Consider the following 13,193-nt stretch of genomic DNA (forward strand, 5'->3'; position numbering starts at 1 on the left):
TATAATGCCATTACACAAGCATGACATTAGTGTACATCTGTAAATTAGGTGTATAGATGAAATTGAGTCTTGAAGGGTATGAATACTTATAGTGTACTAAGATCTCTATAATCAACCAAGGTGAAATAAACTTTTTTTTTATCGCAAGTGGATTTATTGACTTAGTTGGTCAACTTCTCTTACCATTACACAATTTCACAGTATGATTACATTACACTGTCATGTACTGATAAAAGCTGGACATAAGTGAACATCTGTAAGTGCAAGTCAGGTCAGTCCAATCCAAATACATAATTTCCTAGAAACTTGAGATGCTATGTGGGACTTAAAGTGGTGCAGCATCTAAATAAAATGCTACGAGGCAAATATTAGTTGTAGATTAAATTCTAAGTATATTAAGGTTAGACATTTCACCTCATTTCCTATCTAACCCAACTTCATCCCAATTTGTTAGCAACATAGTAATTAAATTAGACAGCAAACAAATTAATCCCCCAAGCAGTATAGTTGAAAATGAATCTTGAAGGGCATTAAGACTTACAGTTTGGTGGGATCTAAATGTTCAACCAAGGGACAATCAAAGCTTTTTGCATCCTGAGACCTTCCAACCAAGCCTTTCGGCTCACACTTTACAGAACATTGGCCACGATTAAATTGGCATTGGTTACAGAACTGCCCATTTTCCAGATGTGTACAAGACAAAAAGAGAGCCTGGATAGCTCAGTCGGTAGAGCATCAGACTTTTAATCTGAGGGTCCAGGGTTCAAGTCCCTGTTCAGGCGTGTATGCCTTTTAAACGATGGCAATCTATATTCTCTGTGCCATACAAAACGTATGCTGTGAAGGATTTCCGCGATAAAAGTGAAAAAGGTCATTATCATCATTTCTCAAATTGTTGATGAGGAAACAAGTGATTCTGAAGTAAATAGCCATATTATTTGAACAAAAATACAAGAAACTCCACGCATAACGCAAGATAATTTGTTGATTTAGCTGATGAACTAATCTTCACATTTTACAAATTCACAGTATGACTGGATTATAATGCCATTACACAAGCATGACATTAGTGTACATCTGTAAATTAGGTGTACAGATGAAATTGAGTCTTGAAGGGTATGAATACTTATAGTGTACTAAGATCTCTATGATCAACCAAGGTGAAATAAACTTTTTTTTTATCGCAAGTGGATTTATTGACTTAGTTGGTCAACTTCTCTTACCATTACACAATTTCACAGTATGATTACATTACACTGTCATGTACTGATAAAAGCTGGACATTAGTGAACATCTGTAAGTGCAAGTCAGGTCAGTCCAATCCAAATACATAATTTCCTAGAAACTTGAGATGCTATGTGGGACTTAAAGTGGTGCAGCATCTAAATAAAATGCTACGAGGCAAATATTACTTGTAGATTAAATTCTAAGTATATTAAGGTTAGACATTTCACCTCATTTCCTATCTAACCCAACTTCATCCCAATTTGTTAGCAACATAGTAATTAAATTAGACAGCAAACAAATTAATCCCCCAAGCAGTATAGTTGAAAATGAATCTTGAAGGGCATTAAGACTTACAGTTTGGTGGGATCTAAATGTTCAACCAAGGGACAAGCAAAGGTTTTTGCATCCTGAGACCTTCCAACCAAGCCTTTCGGCTCACACTTAACAGAACATTGGCCACGATTAAATTGGCATTGGTTACAGAACTGCCCATTTTCCAGATGAGTACAAGATAAAAAGAGAGCCTGGATAGCTCAGTCGGTAGAGCATCAGACTTTTAATCTGAGGGTCCAGGGTTCAAGTCCCTGTTCAGGCGTGTATGCCTTTTAAACGATGGCAATCTATATTCTCTGTGCCATGCAAAACGTATGCTGTGAAGGATTTCCGCGATAAAAGTGAAAAAGGTCATTATCATCATTTCTCAAATTGTTGATGAGGAAACAAGTGATTCTGAAGTAAATAGCCATATTATTTGAACAAAAATACAAGAAACTCCACGCATAACGCAAGATAATTTGTTGATTTAGCTGATGAACTAATCTTCACATTTTACAAATTCACAGTATGACTGGATTATAATGCCATTACACAAGCATGACATTAGTGTACATCTGTAAATTAGGTGTACAGATGAAATTGAGTCTTGAAGGGTATGAATACTTATAGTGTACTAAGATCTCTATAATCAACCAAGGTGAAATAAACTTTTTTTTTATCGCAAGTGGATTTATTGACTTAGTTGGTCAACTTCTCTTACCATTACACAATTTCACAGTATGATTACATTACACTGTCATGTACTGATAAAAGCTGGACATAAGTGAACATCTGTAAGTGCAAGTCAGGTCAGTCCAATCCAAATACATAATTTCCTAGAAACTTGAGATGCTATGTGGGACTTAAAGTGGTGCAGCATCTAAATAAAATGCTACGAGGCAAATATTACTTGTAGATTAAATTCTAAGTATATTAAGGTTAGACATTTCACCTCATTTCCTATCTAACCCAACTTCATCCCAATTTGTTAGCAACATAGTAATTAAATTAGACAGCAAACAAATTAATCCCCCAAGCAGTATAGTTGAAAATGAATCTTGAAGGGCATTAAGACTTACAGTTTGGTGGGATCTAAATGTTCAACCAAGGGACAATCAAAGCTTTTTGCATCCTGAGACCTTCCAACCAAGCCTTTCGGCTCACACTTTACAGAACATTGGCCACGATTAAATTGGCATTGGTTACAGAACTGCCCATTTTCCAGATGAGTACAAGATAAAAAGAGAGCCTGGATAGCTCAGTCGGTAGAGCATCAGACTTTTAATCTGAGGGTCCAGGGTTCAAGTCCCTGTTCAGGCGTGTATGCCTTTTAAACGATGGCAATCTATATTCTCTGTGCCATACAAAACGTATGCTGTGAAGGATTTCCGCGATAAAAGTGAAAAAGGTCATTATCATCATTTCTCAAATTGTTGATGAGGAAACAAGTGATTCTGAAGTAAATAGCCATATTATTTGAACAAAAATACAAGAAACTCCACGCATAACGCAAGATAATTTGTTGATTTAGCTGATGAACTAATCTTCACATTTTACAAATTCACAGTATGACTGGATTATAATGCCATTACACAAGCATGACATTAGTGTACATCTGTAAATTAGGTGTACAGATGAAATTGAGTCTTGAAGGGTATGAATACTTATAGTGTACTAAGATCTCTATGATCAACCAAGGTGAAATAAACTTTTTTTTTATCGCAAGTGGATTTATTGACTTAGTTGGTCAACTTCTCTTACCATTACACAATTTCACAGTATGATTACATTACACTGTCATGTACTGATAAAAGCTGGACATAAGTGAACATCTGTAAGTGCAAGTCAGGTCAGTCCAATCCAAATACATAATTTCCTAGAAACTTGAGATGCTATGTGGGACTTAAAGTGGTGCAGCATCTAAATAAAATGCTACGAGGCAAATATTACTTGTAGATTAAATTCTAAGTATATTAAGGTTAGACATTTCACCTCATTTCCTATCTAACCCAACTTCATCCCAATTTGTTAGCAACATAGTAATTAAATTAGACAGCAAACAAATTAATCCCCCAAGCAGTATAGTTGAAAATGAATCTTGAAGGGCATTAAGACTTACAGTTTGGTGGGATCTAAATGTTCAACCAAGGGACAAGCAAAGGTTTTTGCATCCTGAGACCTTCCAACCAAGCCTTTCGGCTCACACTTAACAGAACATTGGCCACGATTAAATTGGCATTGGTTACAGAACTGCCCATTTTCCAGATGAGTACAAGATAAAAAGAGAGCCTGGATAGCTCAGTCGGTAGAGCATCAGACTTTTAATCTGAGGGTCCAGGGTTCAAGTCCCTGTTCAGGCGTGTATGCCTTTTAAACGATGGCAATCTATATTCTCTGTGCCATGCAAAACGTATGCTGTGAAGGATTTCCGCGATAAAAGTGAAAAAGGTCATTATCATCATTTCTCAAATTGTTGATGAGGAAACAAGTGATTCTGAAGTAAATAGCCATATTATTTGAACAAAAATACAAGAAACTCCACGCATAACGCAAGATAATTTGTTGATTTAGCTGATGAACTAATCTTCACATTTTACAAATTCACAGTATGACTGGATTATAATGCCATTACACAAGCATGACATTAGTGTACATCTGTAAATTAGGTGTACAGATGAAATTGAGTCTTGAAGGGTATGAATACTTATAGTGTACTAAGATCTCTATAATCAACCAAGGTGAAATAAACTTTTTTTTTATCGCAAGTGGATTTATTGACTTAGTTGGTCAACTTCTCTTACCATTACACAATTTCACAGTATGATTACATTACACTGTCATGTACTGATAAAAGCTGGACATAAGTGAACATCTGTAAGTGCAAGTCAGGTCAGTCCAATCCAAATACATAATTTCCTAGAAACTTGAGATGCTATGTGGGACTTAAAGTGGTGCAGCATCTAAATAAAATGCTACGAGGCAAATATTACTTGTAGATTAAATTCTAAGTATATTAAGGTTAGACATTTCACCTCATTTCCTATCTAACCCAACTTCATCCCAATTTGTTAGCAACATAGTAATTAAATTAGACAGCAAACAAATTAATCCCCCAAGCAGTATAGTTGAAAATGAATCTTGAAGGGCATTAAGACTTACAGTTTGGTGGGATCTAAATGTTCAACCAAGGGACAATCAAAGCTTTTTGCATCCTGAGACCTTCCAACCAAGCCTTTCGGCTCACACTTTACAGAACATTGGCCACGATTAAATTGGCATTGGTTACAGAACTGCCCATTTTCCAGATGAGTACAAGATAAAAAGAGAGCCTGGATAGCTCAGTCGGTAGAGCATCAGACTTTTAATCTGAGGGTCCAGGGTTCAAGTCCCTGTTCAGGCGTGTATGCCTTTTAAACGATGGCAATCTATATTCTCTGTGCCATACAAAACGTATGCTGTGAAGGATTTCCGCGATAAAAGTGAAAAAGGTCATTATCATCATTTCTCAAATTGTTGATGAGGAAACAAGTGATTCTGAAGTAAATAGCCATATTATTTGAACAAAAATACAAGAAACTCCACGCATAACGCAAGATAATTTGTTGATTTAGCTGATGAACTAATCTTCACATTTTACAAATTCACAGTATGACTGGATTATAATGCCATTACACAAGCATGACATTAGTGTACATCTGTAAATTAGGTGTACAGATGAAATTGAGTCTTGAAGGGTATGAATACTTATAGTGTACTAAGATCTCTATGATCAACCAAGGTGAAATAAACTTTTTTTTTATCGCAAGTGGATTTATTGACTTAGTTGGTCAACTTCTCTTACCATTACACAATTTCACAGTATGATTACATTACACTGTCATGTACTGATAAAAGCTGGACATTAGTGAACATCTGTAAGTGCAAGTCAGGTCAGTCCAATCCAAATACATAATTTCCTAGAAACTTGAGATGCTATGTGGGACTTAAAGTGGTGCAGCATCTAAATAAAATGCTACGAGGCAAATATTACTTGTAGATTAAATTCTAAGTATATTAAGGTTAGACATTTCACCTCATTTCCTATCTAACCCAACTTCATCCCAATTTGTTAGCAACATAGTAATTAAATTAGACAGCAAACAAATTAATCCCCCAAGCAGTATAGTTGAAAATGAATCTTGAAGGGCATTAAGACTTACAGTTTGGTGGGATCTAAATGTTCAACCAAGGGACAAGCAAAGGTTTTTGCATCCTGAGACCTTCCAACCAAGCCTTTCGGCTCACACTTAACAGAACATTGGCCACGATTAAATTGGCATTGGTTACAGAACTGCCCATTTTCCAGATGAGTACAAGATAAAAAGAGAGCCTGGATAGCTCAGTCGGTAGAGCATCAGACTTTTAATCTGAGGGTCCAGGGTTCAAGTCCCTGTTCAGGCGTGTATGCCTTTTAAACGATGGCAATCTATATTCTCTGTGCCATGCAAAACGTATGCTGTGAAGGATTTCCGCGATAAAAGTGAAAAAGGTCATTATCATCATTTCTCAAATTGTTGATGAGGAAACAAGTGATTCTGAAGTAAATAGCCATATTATTTGAACAAAAATACAAGAAACTCCACGCATAACGCAAGATAATTTGTTGATTTAGCTGATGAACTAATCTTCACATTTTACAAATTCACAGTATGACTGGATTATAATGCCATTACACAAGCATGACATTAGTGTACATCTGTAAATTAGGTGTACAGATGAAATTGAGTCTTGAAGGGTATGAATACTTATAGTGTACTAAGATCTCTATAATCAACCAAGGTGAAATAAACTTTTTTTTTATCGCAAGTGGATTTATTGACTTAGTTGGTCAACTTCTCTTACCATTACACAATTTCACAGTATGATTACATTACACTGTCATGTACTGATAAAAGCTGGACATAAGTGAACATCTGTAAGTGCAAGTCAGGTCAGTCCAATCCAAATACATAATTTCCTAGAAACTTGAGATGCTATGTGGGACTTAAAGTGGTGCAGCATCTAAATAAAATGCTACGAGGCAAATATTACTTGTAGATTAAATTCTAAGTATATTAAGGTTAGACATTTCACCTCATTTCCTATCTAACCCAACTTCATCCCAATTTGTTAGCAACATAGTAATTAAATTAGACAGCAAACAAATTAATCCCCCAAGCAGTATAGTTGAAAATGAATCTTGAAGGGCATTAAGACTTACAGTTTGGTGGGATCTAAATGTTCAACCAAGGGACAATCAAAGCTTTTTGCATCCTGAGACCTTCCAACCAAGCCTTTCGGCTCACACTTTACAGAACATTGGCCACGATTAAATTGGCATTGGTTACAGAACTGCCCATTTTCCAGATGAGTACAAGATAAAAAGAGAGCCTGGATAGCTCAGTCGGTAGAGCATCAGACTTTTAATCTGAGGGTCCAGGGTTCAAGTCCCTGTTCAGGCGTGTATGCCTTTTAAACGATGGCAATCTATATTCTCTGTGCCATACAAAACGTATGCTGTGAAGGATTTCCGCGATAAAAGTGAAAAAGGTCATTATCATCATTTCTCAAATTGTTGATGAGGAAACAAGTGATTCTGAAGTAAATAGCCATATTATTTGAACAAAAATACAAGAAACTCCACGCATAACGCAAGATAATTTGTTGATTTAGCTGATGAACTAATCTTCACATTTTACAAATTCACAGTATGACTGGATTATAATGCCATTACACAAGCATGACATTAGTGTACATCTGTAAATTAGGTGTACAGATGAAATTGAGTCTTGAAGGGTATGAATACTTATAGTGTACTAAGATCTCTATGATCAACCAAGGTGAAATAAACTTTTTTTTTATCGCAAGTGGATTTATTGACTTAGTTGGTCAACTTCTCTTACCATTACACAATTTCACAGTATGATTACATTACACTGTCATGTACTGATAAAAGCTGGACATTAGTGAACATCTGTAAGTGCAAGTCAGGTCAGTCCAATCCAAATACATAATTTCCTAGAAACTTGAGATGCTATGTGGGACTTAAAGTGGTGCAGCATCTAAATAAAATGCTACGAGGCAAATATTACTTGTAGATTAAATTCTAAGTATATTAAGGTTAGACATTTCACCTCATTTCCTATCTAACCCAACTTCATCCCAATTTGTTAGCAACATAGTAATTAAATTAGACAGCAAACAAATTAATCCCCCAAGCAGTATAGTTGAAAATGAATCTTGAAAGGCATTAAGACTTACAGTTTGGTGGGATCTAAATGTTCAACCAAGGGACAATCAAAGCTTTTTGCATCCTGAGACCTTCCAACCAAGCCTTTCGGCTCACACTTTACAGAACATTGGCCACGATTAAATTGGCATTGGTTACAGAACTGCCCATTTTCCAGATGAGTACAAGATAAAAAGAGAGCCTGGATAGCTCAGTCGGTAGAGCATCAGACTTTTAATCTGAGGGTCCAGGGTTCAAGTCCCTGTTCAGGCGTGTATGCCTTTTAAACGATGGCAATCTATATTCTCTGTGCCATACAAAACGTATGCTGTGAAGGATTTCCGCGATAAAAGTGAAAAAGGTCATTATCATCATTTCTCAAATTGTTGATGAGGAAACAAGTGATTCTGAAGTAAATAGCCATATTATTTGAACAAAAATACAAGAAACTCCACGCATAACGCAAGATAATTTGTTGATTTAGCTGATGAACTAATCTTCACATTTTACAAATTCACAGTATGACTGGATTATAATGCCATTACACAAGCATGACATTAGTGTACATCTGTAAATTAGGTGTACAGATGAAATTGAGTCTTGAAGGGTATGAATACTTATAGTGTACTAAGATCTCTATAATCAACCAAGGTGAAATAAACTTTTTTTTTATCGCAAGTGGATTTATTGACTTAGTTGGTCAACTTCTCTTACCATTACACAATTTCACAGTATGATTACATTACACTGTCATGTACTGATAAAAGCTGGACATAAGTGAACATCTGTAAGTGCAAGTCAGGTCAGTCCAATCCAAATACATAATTTCCTAGAAACTTGAGATGCTATGTGGGACTTAAAGTGGTGCAGCATCTAAATAAAATGCTACGAGGCAAATATTACTTGTAGATTAAATTCTAAGTATATTAAGGTTAGACATTTCACCTCATTTCCTATCTAACCCAACTTCATCCCAATTTGTTAGCAACATAGTAATTAAATTAGACAGCAAACAAATTAATCCCCCAAGCAGTATAGTTGAAAATGAATCTTGAAGGGCATTAAGACTTACAGTTTGGTGGGATCTAAATGTTCAACCAAGAGACAATCAAAGCTTTTTGCATCCTGAGACCTTCCAACCAAGCCTTTCGGCTCACACTTTACAGAACATTGGCCACGATTAAATTGGCATTGGTTACAGAACTGCCCATTTTCCAGATGAGTACAAGATAAAAAGAGAGCCTGGATAGCTCAGTCGGTAGAGCATCAGACTTTTAATCTGAGGGTCCAGGGTTCAAGTCCCTGTTCAGGCGTGTATGCCTTTTAAACGATGGCAATCTATATTCTCTGTGCCATACAAAACGTATGCTGTGAAGGATTTCCGCGATAAAAGTGAAAAAGGTCATTATCATCATTTCTCAAATTGTTGATGAGGAAACAAGTGATTCTGAAGTAAATAGCCATATTATTTGAACAAAAATACAAGAAACTCCACGCATAACGCAAGATAATTTGTTGATTTAGCTGATGAACTAATCTTCACATTTTACAAATTCACAGTATGACTGGATTATAATGCCATTACACAAGCATGACATTAGTGTACATCTGTAAATTAGGTGTACAGATGAAATTGAGTCTTGAAGGGTATGAATACTTATAGTGTACTAAGATCTCTATAATCAACCAAGGTGAAATAAACTTTTTTTTTATCGCAAGTGGATTTATTGACTTAGTTGGTCAACTTCTCTTACCATTACACAATTTCACAGTATGATTACATTACACTGTCATGTACTGATAAAAGCTGGACATTAGTGAACATCTGTAAGTGCAAGTCAGGTCAGTCCAATCCAAATACATAATTTCCTAGAAACTTGAGATGCTATGTGGGACTTAAAGTGGTGCAGCATCTAAATAAAATGCTACGAGGCAAATATTACTTGTAGATTAAATTCTAAGTATATTAAGGTTAGACATTTCACCTCATTTCCTATCTAACCCAACTTCATCCCAATTTGTTAGCAACATAGTAATTAAATTAGACAGCAAACAAATTAATCCCCCAAGCAGTATAGTTGAAAATGAATCTTGAAGGGCATTAAGACTTACAGTTTGGTGGGATCTAAATGTTCAACCAAGGGACAATCAAAGCTTTTTGCATCCTGAGACCTTCCAACCAAGCCTTTCAGCTCACACTTTACAGAACATTGGCCACGATTAAATTGGCATTGGTTACAGAACTGCCCATTTTCCAGATGAGTACAAGATAAAAAGAGAGCCTGGATAGCTCAGTCGGTAGAGCATCATTTCTCAAATTGTTGATGAGGAAACAAGTGATTTTGAAGTAAATAGCCATATTATTTGAACAAAAATACAAGAAACTCCACGCATAACACAAGATAATTTGTTGATTTAGCTGATGAACTAATCTTCACATTTTACAAATTCACAGTATGACTGGATTATAATGCCATTACACAAGCATGACATTAGTGTACATCTGTAAATTAGGTGTACAGATGAAATTGAGTCTTGAAGGGTATGAATTTATATGAATAAATTAGACAGCAAACAAATTAATCCCCCAAGCAGTATAGTTGAAAATGAATCTTGAAGGGCATTAAGACTTACAGTTTGGTGGGATCTAAATGTTCAACCAAGGGACAATCAAAGGTTTTTGCATCCTGAGACCTTCCAACCAAGCCTTTCGGCTCACACTTTACAGAACATTGGCCACGATTAAATTGGCATTGGTTACAGAACTGCCCATTTTCCAGATGAGTACAAGATAAAAAGAGAGCCTGGATAGCTCAGTCGGTAGAGCATCAGACTTTTAATCTGAGGGTCCAGGGTTCAAGTCCCTGTTCAGGCGTGTATGCCTTTTAAACGATGGCAATCTATATTCTCTGTGCCATGCAAAACGTATGCTGTGAAGGATTTCCGCGATAAAAGTGAAAAAGGTCATTATCATCATTTCTCAAATTGTTGATGAGGAAACAATTGATTCTGAAGTAAATAGCCATATTATTTGAACAAAAATACAAGAAACTCCACGCATAACGCAAGATAATTTGTTGATTTAGCTGATGAACTAATCTTCACATTTTACAAATTCACAGTATGACTGGATTATAATGCCATTACACAAGCATGACATTAGTGTACATCTGTAAATTAGGTGTACAGATGAAATTGAGTCTTGAAGGGTATGAATACTTATAGTGTACTAAGATCTCTATAATCAACCAAGGTGAAATAAACTTTTTTTTTATCGCAAGTGGATTTATTGACTTAGTTGGTCAACTTCTCTTACCATTACACAATTTCACAGTATGATTACATTACACTGTCATGTACTGATAAAAGCTGGACATAAGTGAACATCTGTAAGTGCAAGTCAGGTCAGTCCAATCCAAATACATAATTTCCTAGAAACTTGAGATGCTATGTGGGACTTAAAGTGGTGCAGCATCTAAATAAAATGCTACGAGGCAAATATTACTTGTAGATTAAATTCTAAGTATATTAAGGTTAGACATTTCACCTCATTTCCTATCTAACCCAACTTCATCCCAATTTGTTAGCAACATAGTAATTAAATTAGACAGCAAACAAATTAATCCCCCAAGCAGTATAGTTGAAAATGAATCTTGAAGGGCATTAAGACTTACAGTTTGGTGGGATCTAAATGTTCAACCAAGGGACAATCAAAGCTTTTTGCATCCTGAGACCTTCCAACCAAGCCTTTCGGCTCACACTTTACAGAACATTGGCCACGATTAAATTGGCATTGGTTACAGAACTGCCCATTTTCCAGATGAGTACAAGATAAAAAGAGAGCCTGGATAGCTCAGTCGGTAGAGCATCAGACTTTTAATCTGAGGGTCCAGGGTTCAAGTCCCTGTTCAGGCGTGTATGCCTTTTAAACGATGGCAATCTATATTCTCTGTGCCATACAAAACGTATGCTGTGAAGGATTTCCGCGATAAAAGTGAAAAAGGTCATTATCATCATTTCTCAAATTGTTGATGAGGAAACAAGTGATTCTGAAGTAAATAGCCATATTATTTGAACAAAAATACAAGAAACTCCACGCATAACGCAATATAATTTGTTGATTTAGCTGATGAACTAATCTTCACATTTTACAAATTCACAGTATGACTGGATTATAATGCCATTACACAAGCATGACATTAGTGTACATCTGTAAATTAGGTGTACAGATGAAATTGAGTCTTGAAGGGTATGAATACTTATAGTGTACTAAGATCTCTATAATCAACCAAGGTGAAATAAACTTTTTTTTATCGCAATTGGATTTATTGACTTAGTTGGTCAACTTCTCTTACCATTACACAATTTCACAGTATGATTACATTACACTGTCATGTACTGATAAAAGCTGGACATTAGTGAACATCTGTAAGTGCAAGTCAGGTCAGTCCAATCCAAATACATAATTTCCTAGAAACTTGAGATGCTATGTGGGACTTAAAGTGGTGCAGCATCTAAATAAAATGCTACGAGGCAAATATTACTTGTAGATTAAATTCTAAGTATATTAAGGTTAGACATTTCACCTCATTTCCTATCTAACCCAACTTCATCCCAATTTGTTAGCAACATAGTAATTAAATTAGACAGCAAACAAATTAATCCCCCAAGCAGTATAGTTGAAAATGAATCTTGAAGGGCATTAAGACTTACAGTTTGGTGGGATCTAAATGTTCAACCAAGGGACAATCAAAGCTTTTTGCATCCTGAGACCTTCCAACCAAGCCTTTCGGCTCACACTTTACAGAACATTGGCCACGATTAAATTGGCATTGGTTACAGAACTGCCCATTTTCCAGATGAGTACAAGATAAAAAGAGAGCCTGGATAGCTCAGTCGGTAGAGCATCAGACTTTTAATCTGAGGGTCCAGGGTTCAAGTCCCTGTTCAGGCGTGTATGCCTTTTAAACGATGGCAATCTATATTCTCTGTGCCATACAAAACATATGCTGTGAAGGATTTCCGCGATAAAAGTGAAAAAGGTCATTATCATCATTTCTCAAATTGTTGATGAGGAAACAAGTGATTCTGAAGTAAATAGCCATATTATTTGAACAAAAATACAAGAAACTCCACGCATAACGCAAGATAATTTGTTGATTTAGCTGATGAACTAATCTTCACATTTTACAAATTCACAGTATGACTGGATTATAATGCCATTACACAAGCATGACATTAGTGTACATCTGTAAATTAGGTGTACAGATGAAATTGAGTCTTGAAGGGTATGAATACTTATAGTGTACTAAGATCTCTATAATCAACCAAGGTGAAATAAACTTTTTTTTATCACAATTGGATTTATTGACTTAGTTGGTCAACTTCTCTTACCATTACACAA

General features: G+C 35.8%; 12 non-coding genes across 12 annotated transcripts; all 12 read left to right on the plus strand.

Moving 5' to 3' along the window:
* The first annotated feature begins 709 nt into the window (after window positions 1-709).
* Window positions 710-782, plus strand: TRNAK-UUU (transfer RNA lysine (anticodon UUU)). The gene has a single exon. It is a non-coding gene; the product is annotated as a tRNA-Lys (tRNA).
* A 967-nt stretch (window positions 783-1,749) lies between these two features.
* Window positions 1,750-1,822, plus strand: TRNAK-UUU (transfer RNA lysine (anticodon UUU)). Its single transcript has one exon. It is a non-coding gene; the product is annotated as a tRNA-Lys (tRNA).
* A 967-nt stretch (window positions 1,823-2,789) lies between these two features.
* TRNAK-UUU (transfer RNA lysine (anticodon UUU)) lies at window positions 2,790-2,862 on the plus strand. The gene has a single exon. It is a non-coding gene; the product is annotated as a tRNA-Lys (tRNA).
* A 967-nt stretch (window positions 2,863-3,829) lies between these two features.
* Window positions 3,830-3,902, plus strand: TRNAK-UUU (transfer RNA lysine (anticodon UUU)). Its single transcript has one exon. It is a non-coding gene; the product is annotated as a tRNA-Lys (tRNA).
* A 967-nt stretch (window positions 3,903-4,869) lies between these two features.
* On the plus strand, window positions 4,870-4,942 carry TRNAK-UUU (transfer RNA lysine (anticodon UUU)). Its single transcript has one exon. It is a non-coding gene; the product is annotated as a tRNA-Lys (tRNA).
* Window positions 4,943-5,909: 967 nt separating this feature from the next.
* On the plus strand, window positions 5,910-5,982 carry TRNAK-UUU (transfer RNA lysine (anticodon UUU)). Its single transcript has one exon. It is a non-coding gene; the product is annotated as a tRNA-Lys (tRNA).
* A 967-nt stretch (window positions 5,983-6,949) lies between these two features.
* Window positions 6,950-7,022, plus strand: TRNAK-UUU (transfer RNA lysine (anticodon UUU)). Its single transcript has one exon. It is a non-coding gene; the product is annotated as a tRNA-Lys (tRNA).
* Window positions 7,023-7,989: 967 nt separating this feature from the next.
* TRNAK-UUU (transfer RNA lysine (anticodon UUU)) lies at window positions 7,990-8,062 on the plus strand. The gene has a single exon. It is a non-coding gene; the product is annotated as a tRNA-Lys (tRNA).
* A 967-nt stretch (window positions 8,063-9,029) lies between these two features.
* TRNAK-UUU (transfer RNA lysine (anticodon UUU)) lies at window positions 9,030-9,102 on the plus strand. Its single transcript has one exon. It is a non-coding gene; the product is annotated as a tRNA-Lys (tRNA).
* Window positions 9,103-10,591: 1,489 nt separating this feature from the next.
* Window positions 10,592-10,664, plus strand: TRNAK-UUU (transfer RNA lysine (anticodon UUU)). Its single transcript has one exon. It is a non-coding gene; the product is annotated as a tRNA-Lys (tRNA).
* A 967-nt stretch (window positions 10,665-11,631) lies between these two features.
* TRNAK-UUU (transfer RNA lysine (anticodon UUU)) lies at window positions 11,632-11,704 on the plus strand. The gene has a single exon. It is a non-coding gene; the product is annotated as a tRNA-Lys (tRNA).
* A 966-nt stretch (window positions 11,705-12,670) lies between these two features.
* Window positions 12,671-12,743, plus strand: TRNAK-UUU (transfer RNA lysine (anticodon UUU)). The gene has a single exon. It is a non-coding gene; the product is annotated as a tRNA-Lys (tRNA).
* The last annotated feature ends 450 nt before the right edge of the window (window positions 12,744-13,193 follow it).

This window comes from Mixophyes fleayi, unplaced genomic scaffold (assembly GCF_038048845.1).
Source record: "Mixophyes fleayi isolate aMixFle1 unplaced genomic scaffold, aMixFle1.hap1 Scaffold_128, whole genome shotgun sequence".
NCBI lineage: Eukaryota > Metazoa > Chordata > Amphibia > Anura > Limnodynastidae > Mixophyes > Mixophyes fleayi.